Raw genomic sequence first — 10,665 nt, 5'->3', positions numbered from 1 at the left:
CCAAGCCCCCACCCCTGCTCTGACCTCTGCACTAACTCCTCCCGGAAGGAGGTTCCGGGGTTTCCACGGACCACCGGGTGCATTTACAAGTCAAAAAGTGCGAGGCGGGCAAGTGCCACAGAAGGTACAAGCAGAGCACTGTGGAGGCCTTGGGAGCCAAGAGAGTAGCAGTGCCTGTGAGGCAGTTAGGGACAAACGAATCTCCTTTGCGAAGTAATTTCCAGGCTTCTTGGAGGAAGCAGCCCTTGAGGCAGGCCGTGTGAGTCCTGCCGATCGCTGAGGGGCAGAAGGCCTTCCAGGCAGTGGGCACAGCACGAGGAGGCAAGGGACTGGCCACTCTACGTCCCAGCTGAGGTGATGGCTTGTGCTTAGCTGCTTGGAGGGTCAAGGGCAGGGACCAGTTACCCTCTCAGGCTCCTTTTGCTGTGCCATGTAATAAAGAGAGCAAATGTCTCCAGCCCATTCCTAGCTCAGGTGCTTGTTTCCCTAGGACGGTAAGTCAGTTTTCAGTTTAGCCAGGGAGGGAGATATTTACCACCACACAGAAACCCCCTTGCTTGGTTGGAGGCCTCTCTTACATTTTGAGGAGGCAGCTACCCTGGAATCTGAAAATGTCACTCACTTTTGCAGCCTCTCTCACAGCTAGGCCGGGCATGCGATGGCCTGTCACTCCAGAAGCTGGTACCGAAAGCAGCAGAACCTGGGGAGAATCCTACAGAAGGTGCAACAGCACAGATGACAGATACCCGGGGCAGGGGGAGAAGAGCTGTGGTGTCTGCTTTTAGCACAAGTGTTCCGTGTTCTGCGTGGGAGGTGGGGGTGGTTCAAGGTTGTGGTATCTGGGCCCAGTATGGCAGCAGTGGTGGCTTCATGGGACCAGTTCCAGGACATGATCTGGGGCATTGTTCTAGCCGTGTGACCTCCAAGGCTTGCTCTTCAGGTGAACTGTTCAGTATCCTTTAATCAATTTCTTTTCTCCTTAAAAGAGCCACATTTGATTTCTCTTTCTCGCAGCTAAGAATCCTGACACTTTTGGGATGTTGGATGAAGAAGGGCATGACTCAAGAATTTCAGAACCGATGGGGCCCCTGGCTGGCTCAGAGGAGCATGTGACTCTTGATCTCAGAGTCATGAGGTCGAGCCCCACACTGGGGGTAGAGATTACTAAAAAAAAATAAATAGATTTGCAAAAAAAAAAGAATTTCAGAACTGAGTCTTTCCCTTTACGTAAAGACCAAATAATCTTGCGTAGACTGAAAATTCAGTTATTACGTTGATTTCCCAAGTCATTTGATGACAATGTTTGTAGATTGAAGGGAGGGCATAGGGACCAAAGTTTGGGAGCCTATGATAACAGCGGTAAGAAGAAATATACAGAAAATGAGGGGATCCCTGTATGAAACGACTGAAATCCAAGGTGTTTTCTCCCACGGCCTTTGATGGAACTGTACAAGGTAGACAAAGGGCCCAGACTCTTTTGTTCAGTTAAGGGAAAATTGATTGTTGAATTTATATATACATTTAGTACTTTTTTAAGCTCAAAATTTCTTTACATCAGCAGAATGGTGTGGACTGGTGGTAATGAAAGAGGCACAAAACAAAAAGTTTGTGTTTACATTTGCTGGAGGTGGGAAGAACTTCAGTGTGACAACAAAGAATTCTCAAGAACATCCATGACTGTTTCTTTTAAGTTAAGCTGCCAATTGAACCACACTGGCAGGAAATACCACCCTGTTATTGCCATCATGATTCCAGAAGGGACAGACTCCAAAATATGGCTATAGATTTACAAACTGGATGAAACCATCGAATTCTCTTCCTCATGTGATGCAATTCATAACTTCAGTTGCAAAGGTGAAGTCTTCAAGCAACTTGATAGAACATATCTTAGAGCAACATATATCTACTTCTGTCCCCTCTACTGTAACGCAAGCTCCATGAAAGTAAGGTCTTTGAATTGTTTGAAAGCACATGTGTTCCCAGCACATGGCAGACACTAGATCAAATTGTCCAGCAAGAAGAAAAGATCATAGCCCGTTAGAATTTGTGAAGAAGAGGGGCACCTGGGTGGCTTCCGACTTCGGCTCGGGTCATGATTGCACAGTTTGTGAGGTCGAGACCTGCATCGGGCTGTGTGCTGACAGCTCAGAGCCTGGAGCCTGCTTCGGATTCTGTGTCTCCCTTTCTCTCTGCCCCTCCCCTGCTCATGCTCTGTCTCTCTCTGTCTCAAAAATAAATAAAAACATTTAAAAATTAAAAAAAAAAGAATTTGTGAAGAAGAGAGACCATATGTGTATATTACATATCATTTATTATATTAACCATATCTTTGCAACATATTCTTGTTAATGAATATTTTTAGGGGATGAGGCTTTTTTTTTTAAGTTTATTTATTTTGAGAGAGAGAGAGAGAGCGCGCACATGCAAGCGGAGGAGGGGCAGAGAAAGAGAGAGAGAGAGAGATTCTGAAGTAGGCTCCACACTGTTAGCTCAGAGCCCGATGTGGGGCTCAAACCCATGAACCACGAGATCATGACCTGAGTCAAAGTCAAGAGCCAGAGGTCCAAACAGCTGAGCACAGAAGTGCCCTGCGGATGAAGCATGTTACATTATAGTCTCTGCTCCCTTCCGTTTCCTGGTAAATGAGTGCTAACCAATAAGTCATACCTCAGTTAGGTATTCCTCACTCTGTAAATCACTTCTCCTTTTAGGACTTCCTGTTTTCGGTATTTTGTAATTTTTTTTTTTTTTTAAGTAATCTCTACACCCAACGCGGAGCTCGAATTTCCAACCCTGAGATCAAGAGTTGCCTGCTCCACCGACTGAGCCAGCCAGGTGCCCCCTGCCTGTTTTCAGTATTGAACAGAGAGGCTATTTGTACACAAAAGAACTTGACTTGGGCATTCTTGGATTTTCATAAACACCAGGAGAGGGCATATTCTATTTTATGACGTGACAAGATGTGAAGAAATGTTTTAACTTCAAAAATGATTCCGGTAAAGTATAAGGCCTTAGAAACCTCTATGAGTCTCCAATATTCTCCCAGCGTGTGAAGCACGTGGTACTTCAAAGAAATCTCTTAGACTTTTCAGAGTGAGTGGTTTCCATCTAAACTGGCAACTCATTTGTGAGTCTGCAACCCTCTCCCTACTCTGCATAATTAATATTGTAAACAATGTTCATAACCTTCTTTGACATTGGAGTTGAGAATTAAATTTCATTTTAAATGTCTTAAATGAAAACAAAAAAATTTCATTTTAAATGTTTTCTGCGAATAATTTGATAGTTGATTCTGTAAATGTCATTTTTAATGTATGAATAGCTGTTTCCCCAACAACTGCCCTGGCAATAAGCCACTCCATGCAGCATATATTCTCTTCATTTTCTTGGATTAAATAAAACAACGTATTTACTTTCTTCCTGGTTTGGTTTTTGCTGTCTGTGATGCACTTTGCTAGCTCTGAATTTTAAAAAGGAAGCATAAATTCTGGTCACCTCCTGTTTTCTCACCGTATCTGAAAAAGAAAAAAAAAGGATAAATACAAACTTAAAATAAGAAAATAAACTGCCTCTAACTAGTCTGTTACAATTTCAGAAGACAGACCATTGTATTCATATTGCAGGGCTTTTGTAACAAAGTATTTCAAACTAGGTGGCTTAAAACTGCGGGCATTTACTGCCTCATACTTCTGGAAGCCAGTCTGAAATCCAGGCCAGACTATGCTTCCTCTAAATAGGAGAATACTTCTTCACCTCTTCCTAGCATCTAGCAGTTTGGCAGATCTTTGGTGTCCCTTGGCTTACAGATGCATTTTTCCAATCTTCTGTCTTTACGTGGCATTCTCCCTATGTTTGTTTTTTGCATTGTCATTTTCTTATAAGGCCAGTCATATTGGATTAGGGGTCCTCCCATTCAGTATGAGCTTAGCTAACTAATTACGTCTGCACCAACCCTCTTTCTAAATAAGGTCACATTCTGAAATACTGGGGGGTTAGGACTTCAATGTCTCTTTTTTGGGGTGGGGAACATAATCCAATCTATAATACTAAGTACTTTGCTATTAAAAATTCATGGATATTTGTATAGCTTCGTTAATGCCAATTTATTATTAAAAATATTTCTTAGAAGAAAATTTTGGTCTAGCAATTTGAGAGGAAAGCTTGCATACAGTTAAGCAAAATCCCAAGAAAAGTCAGTATCATGTTAGTCAAAATATATCAAGAGTGAGGTTTAGGGAACAGGTGGATATAGTTCTCTCTTCTCTGTTCATGACCATGCCATCAGATACAAATATTTGGAAGAAAGAAAAATCTGGTACATGTGACTTTCCTGATTGCTACAGGCTGAATTTTGTCCTGCCCCAAAATTCATTAAGTTGAACCCTACCCACCCTGTGATAGTATTTTGAGATGGGGCCTTTGGGAGGTACTTAGGTTTAGATGAGATCCTGAGACCTCTTAATCACTCTGCTATGTTACCATATAGAAAAGTTGCATATTCAAGAATCAAACCACTAATCTCTAAGCAACAATGCTTTTCCTCAGTAACATGGTTCTTTTTGGTAATGGTATAAACACACTCAATGTTGTAGCTAATAAATAAAAATAAAAATAAAAAGAATGTATCCACCTTACAGAGTCAGGGAGCACCGATGGCTTGGAAGGACTTTCTGGACAATGAGCTGTAAGATTACTGTCACATCACATTGTGAGACTGAAAGCTTGACTCAACCTACTTCTCTTGTCCATAGTTGTCCCAGTTGTAAAAGGAAAGTGATTATGCTAGATGATGTTTGAGGACTCTTTTGTCTCTAGCATCCTGTAAATTTAAAAACTTTTAAAAATTTTATTTATTCTTGAGAGATAGAGACAGAGCACAAGCAGGGGAGGGGGAGAGAGAGGGAGACACAGAATCCGAAGCAGGCTCCAGGCTCTGAGCTGTCAGCACAGAGCCCCACGCAGGGCTCAAACTCACGAACCGCGAGATCATGACCTAAGCCAAAGTCGGACACTCAACCGACTGAGCCACCCAGGCGCCCTATCTAGCATCCTGTGAATTTTAAACATTATTAACTATTGATGCTTTTCATGAGAGCAAGTGGTTGAATCCTAGCTCATTTTCTTTTTTTCTGTGTTGGTATGTTTCAACCTTCTGAGATTTTGTAGTAGACCAGAAATATATTGGACTGTTTTTCCTGACATGAAGGAGTGCAGCTGGTGGAGTAGTTTGTGTCCCTGCCAGGGACGTATATCAAGTATTTCACATTGTTGGGCTGCTTCTGAAGACATTAGGCATCTGAAAGAGATAGTACTAAAATCACTGCTAGGTCAAGACCAGACTGAGAGAAATTTCTTTTGAATCTGCAAATAAAACACATAATGTTTTAACACTTAAGTTTTTTTATTTTAAAGCGAGAGAGCACAAGGAAGGGAGAGGCGCAGAGGGAAAGGAGAGAATCTCAAGCACCCCAAGTGTGGAGCCCGATGTGGGGCTTGATCCCATGATCCTGGGATCAGGACCCGAGCTGAAATCAAGAGTCAGATGCTCAACTGAGTGACCCCTGAGCCCCTTCTGAAAGGTACTGAACCTACACTTCACAAAGAAGGATCTCTAGTTCTAAGGATCTGTCTAGCTACTAATCGGTCTGTTTCTATGAGAATAAACAGGTTAGGGGTTCCTGGGTGGCTCAGTCAGTTAGGCATCTGACTTCAGTTCAGGTCATGATCATACGGTTCGTGGGTTTGAACTCCGCATCAGGCTCTGTGCTGACAGCTCAGAGCCTGGAGCCTGCTTCGGATTCTTTGTCTCCCTCTCTCTCTCCCCTCCCCCACTCGTGCTCTGTCTCTCAAAAATAAACAAACGAAAAAATTTTTTTAAAAAAGAACAAACAGGTTGGATAGTATAGACAGGTGCTATCTCATTTAGTAGTCACTATTATATGCAGCTGGTGAACAATTAAAATGTGACTAGTACAAACTAAGCTGTGCTCTAGTATACATCGGAGTTTGAAGGTTTATATGAAAAAAAGAACGTAAAATATCTGATTAAAATTTTGTAATATTGATTACACAATGAAATGATAGTGTTTTGAATATATTGGTTAGATAAATATGTTAAAATTAACTTCATGTGTTACATTTTACTTTAGTAGAAAATTTTAAATTCCATATACAGCTTGCATGTCTGTTGGACAACTCTGATTTATAACCTACTGTAAGGCACTTCAGTAAAAACAATATGATTACATTATGTGCTTGTGTTTTTTTTGTTTTTGTTTTTGTTTTTTTTACATTATGTACTTGTTTGTTTTCTAAAGATTTCATTTTTAAGTAATCCCAACATGGGGCTTGAACTTACAATCCCGAGATCAAGAGTTGCATGCTCTCTTGATTGGGGCAGCCAGGCGCCCCACATTATGTGTTCGTTAGGTTTTTTTTAAGTTTTTAATGTTTATTTATTTTTGAGAAAGAGAGAGAACATGAGCTGGGAAGGGGCAGAGAGCGAAGGGGACAGAAGATCTGAAGCAGGCTCTGCACTGACACCCTGATATGGGGCTTGAACTCACAAACTGTGAGACCTTGACCTGAGCCAAAGTCAGATGCTTAACCCACTGTGCCACCCAGGCACCCCGTGTTTGTTAGCTTTAGTTTCACCCTACAAACGGATATTTGAAAGCCAATATCCTGCAGATGTATCTTACAAATTTTCCAAATATCTTTCCCTCTAATCAACCTGAGAGGGCTTATGAGTTAGACAGTATTATTATTCCAAATATGTACAGACATACTGTTTAATGGATGCAGAGTTTCATTTTGGGAAGGTGAAAAATTCCTAGAGATAGATGGTTACAGGACGATGTAAACGTACTTAATGTCACTGAACCATACACTTAGAAATGGTTAAAATGGTAAATTTTATGTTACGTGTTTTTTGCCACAATACAAAAAAGTTTGACTAGACAGAATGGTGGAGACGTAGGGCCTTGGATCTAACCTCTCTGATTCACACCCCTCACCTTCAGGCAGAGTATAATGAAAATTATACTTTCAATTGAAGTGTAATTAACATACAACAGTTTAGTAGTTTCAGGTGTACATCATAGTGACTTACTATTTTTTTACATAAGAAAATGCTAAGTCTAGTTACCACCTCAGGTAGAGTACATCTGAGCAATTCTTAAAAACAAGGACTTATCAGGTTCATGAAAATTTGCTAGAAGTACCTCTGTTGACATTGCTAACCCAAGACATTCTTTCACAGAGCTAACTTACATTCTTTCTAAATAGTTTTCTCTTCACTTTTCCTTTTCCTTCCGTTGCAAAAAGTATTTCCTGAGGAACTCTACTGTGTGTGGCACTATTTGGGAGATATCATGGAGAAAAAATGGCAGTATATATAGTAATTAAACATAAACGCTTGATGTAAATGCCAATTTTATCCCCCTATTGTCTATGGGTGCATTAATTAACCTCTCTGTACCCTCAGTTTCCACACCTGCAACATGGGCACAGCAATACTACTCATTTTATACTATTCGTGCTGAAGATTTTGTTTGTTCCTCCAGATCCACTGCTCTGCTCTGCTCTGCTCTGTTCCCGGCTCTGGGAATCTGAGCTGTACGGACTGCATCGATAAACTTCCTTGCTCTTCGGCTTCCATTTGGATTTTGCCAGTGGGGATCCCTGGAGATTAGATCAGGGAGAAGATCCGAGGTAGGTAGGAAAAGAGAGTTTGGTTGTTTTGTTTTTGTTTTTGTTTTAATCCCCAGCTTCCTCCTCCTGTGGGTGCTACAGAATGGCTGCTTCCCACAGCAAGCTGGCCTCTCCACAGGACTTCCTTTTTCTGAGAGACCACAAATATCCCTCCCTTTATAACAACAAGCCTAGGTGTTGTCACAGTCACATTAACCAGCTACCACTGAAGACATGAGCACCAAGAGAGGGGCAGTGCCTTTTGAATAACCCAGCACACAGTTCTGATTCTTCAACATTAGCAGGCAGAGCCCAGGGAACATTTTATAGCGTGCAAAAGAATTTGAAGATGATTGGGGCGCCTGGATGGCTCAGTCGGTTAAGTGTCCGACTTAGGCTTAGGTCATGATCTCACGGCCTGTGAGTTCAAGCCCTACATCGGGCTCTGTGCTGACAGCTCGGAGCTTGGAGCCTGCTTCAGATTCTGTGTCTCCCTTTCTCTCTGCCCTTCCTCTGCTTGCTCTCAGTCTCTCTTTCTCTCTCCCTATCCCCCCCGCCTCTTTCAAATATAAATAAACATTAAAAGAAAAAAAAAGAATTTGAAGATGATCCAGTCAGCCCCACAATGAATGCTATAAAATATTTCTTATTAACTATCCTCTCTCCAATGTCTAGTATCTAGTTAGTGCTCCTTCAATATTTAATGAATAAATGAACAAATACTGAAAAAACAGCTCTGAATAAAACCAAAGAGAATAGTGCTTAACACTGACTTCCATTTTATTTTTGTATTATATGCTCGCTGTCTACTTTTACAAGTTGTTCTTACTAAGCTTGTGGTTAGTGACCAAAATGTTTATTGCTATATACTATGGATAACAATGATTTTGATGGAAAGGAAAATTTCTGATTGCCTTTAAAACTAGCTGGACTTCTTGTGATCTGTATTGAGTTTTATGGGTTTTTTTTTAAGCTTCTACTGGAGAAATTTAAAGAACTGAATTCTGTATTTTGATGTTGTTAATATAACTACTGACTTTTGTTCTTACTAAACTTATATAAATTGTTTAATTAACAAGAAGCAGTAATAAAAAATTGAATAAATAAATAGCTACCATAAAAGACAAACCTTATCATAGACATAAAGATAACAAATATGCAAATGTCACTTAAACTACGGAATATCAAGCTGGCGAAAAATTATGTAGCCAAAAAATTATGTAACAATGACATAGGAATTGCTGATTATATTGAGTGAAAAGACAATATAAACATTTTATGTATGAAAGATTATTACAATGTAAGAAAAAAAATCCAACAAAAACTTAGGCAGTAATAAAAGCCAATAGTAATCTGGATGGTTGTGTTGTGAATAACTTTTTTTCTTATTTTTAAAGTGTTTTTCCAGGGGCGCCTGTGTGGCTTGGTCGATTGAATGTCCGACTCTTGGTTTCAGCTCATGTAATGATCTCACAGCTTCATGAGTTTGAGCCCCAAGTGAGGCTCTGTGCTCTCTGCATGGAGCCTGCTTGGGATTTCACTCTCTTTGCCCCTCTCCTGCTCATGCACACAGGATCTCTCTTGCTTTCTCTTTCTCTCAAAAAATAAATAAACATTAAAAAAATAAAATAATAAAATGTTTTTCCAAATTTTCTTATATAAGCATATATTATTTTTATAATGAAGAACATTAAAGTGTAGGAAATCTACCCTTTAAAATACAAATAATTTTGAAAGCTTATGAAAAAATTGAAGACACAAAAATATGGAAAAAGATTCCATGTTCCTGGATGGGAAGAACAAATATTGTTAAAATGTCAATACTACCCAAAGCAATCTACATATTCAATGCAATCCCTATCAAAATAACATCAGCATTCTTCACAGAGCTAGAACACATAATCCTAAAATTTGTATGGAACCAGAAAAGACCCTGAACAGCCAAAGCAATCTTGAAAAAGAAATCCAAAGCAGGAGGCATCACAATCCCAGACTTCAAGCTATACTACAAAGCTGTAATCATCAAGACAGTATGGTACTGGCACAAAAACAGACACTCGGATCAATGGAACAGAATAGAGAACCCAGAAATGGACCTACAAACGTATGGCCAACTAATCTTTGACAAAGCAGGAAAGAATATCCAATGGAATAAAGACAGTCTCTTCAGCAAGTGGTGCTGGGAAAACTGGACAGCAACGTGCAGAAGAATGAAACTGGGCCATTTTCTTACACCATACACAAAAATAAATTCAAAATGGATGAAAGACCTCAATGTAAGACAGGAAACCATCAAAATCCTCGAGGAGATAGCAGGCAAAAACCTCTTTGATCTTGGCCGCAGCAACTTCTTACTCAACACATCTCCAGAGGCAAAGGAAACAAAAGCAAAAATGAACTACTGGGACCTCATCAAAATAAAAAGCTTCTTCACAGCGAAGGAAACAATCAGCAAAACTACAAGGCAACTAACAGAATGGAAGAAGATATTTGCAAATGACATATCAGATAAAGGGTTAGTATACAAAATCTATAAAGAATTTATCAAACTCAACACCCAAAAAACAAATAATCCAATAAAGAAACGGGCAAAAGACATGAATAGACACTTCTCCAAAGAAGACATCCAGATGGCCAGTCGACACATGAAAAAATGCTCAACATCACTCATCATCAGGGAAATACAAATCAAAACCACAATGAGATACCACCTTACACCTGTCAGAATTGCTAACATTAACAACTCAGGCAACAACAGATGTTGGCAAGGATGCGGAGAAAGAGGATCTCTTTTTCATTGTTGGTGGGAATGCAAGCTGGTGCAGCCACTCTGGAAAATAGTATGGAGGTTCCATACTATTGACCCAGCAATTGCACTACTAGGCATTTATCCACGGGATACAGGTGTGCTGTTTTGAAGGGACACATGCACCCCCATGTTTATAGCAGCATTATCAATAACAGCCAAAGTAT

At 40.2% G+C, this 10,665-nt stretch overlaps 1 long non-coding RNA gene across 4 annotated transcripts in view; it reads right to left on the bottom strand.

Moving 5' to 3' along the window:
• Window positions 1-2,373: 2,373 nt before the first annotated feature.
• Window positions 2,374-10,665, bottom strand: part of LOC113598288 (uncharacterized) — a 25,271-nt gene continuing 16,979 nt past the window's right edge. For 3 of the 4 annotated variants that reach the window (XR_008296343.1, XR_003418963.2, XR_003418962.2), the window contains one exon: window positions 2,374-3,515. This is a non-coding gene — a long non-coding RNA (uncharacterized LOC113598288). The other variant, XR_008296344.1, reaches the window with a different exon arrangement.

This window comes from Acinonyx jubatus, chromosome B1 (genome assembly GCF_027475565.1).
Source record: "Acinonyx jubatus isolate Ajub_Pintada_27869175 chromosome B1, VMU_Ajub_asm_v1.0, whole genome shotgun sequence".
Taxonomy (NCBI): Eukaryota; Metazoa; Chordata; class Mammalia; order Carnivora; family Felidae; genus Acinonyx; species Acinonyx jubatus.
This window is presented reverse-complemented; position numbering and strand designations above follow the sequence as displayed.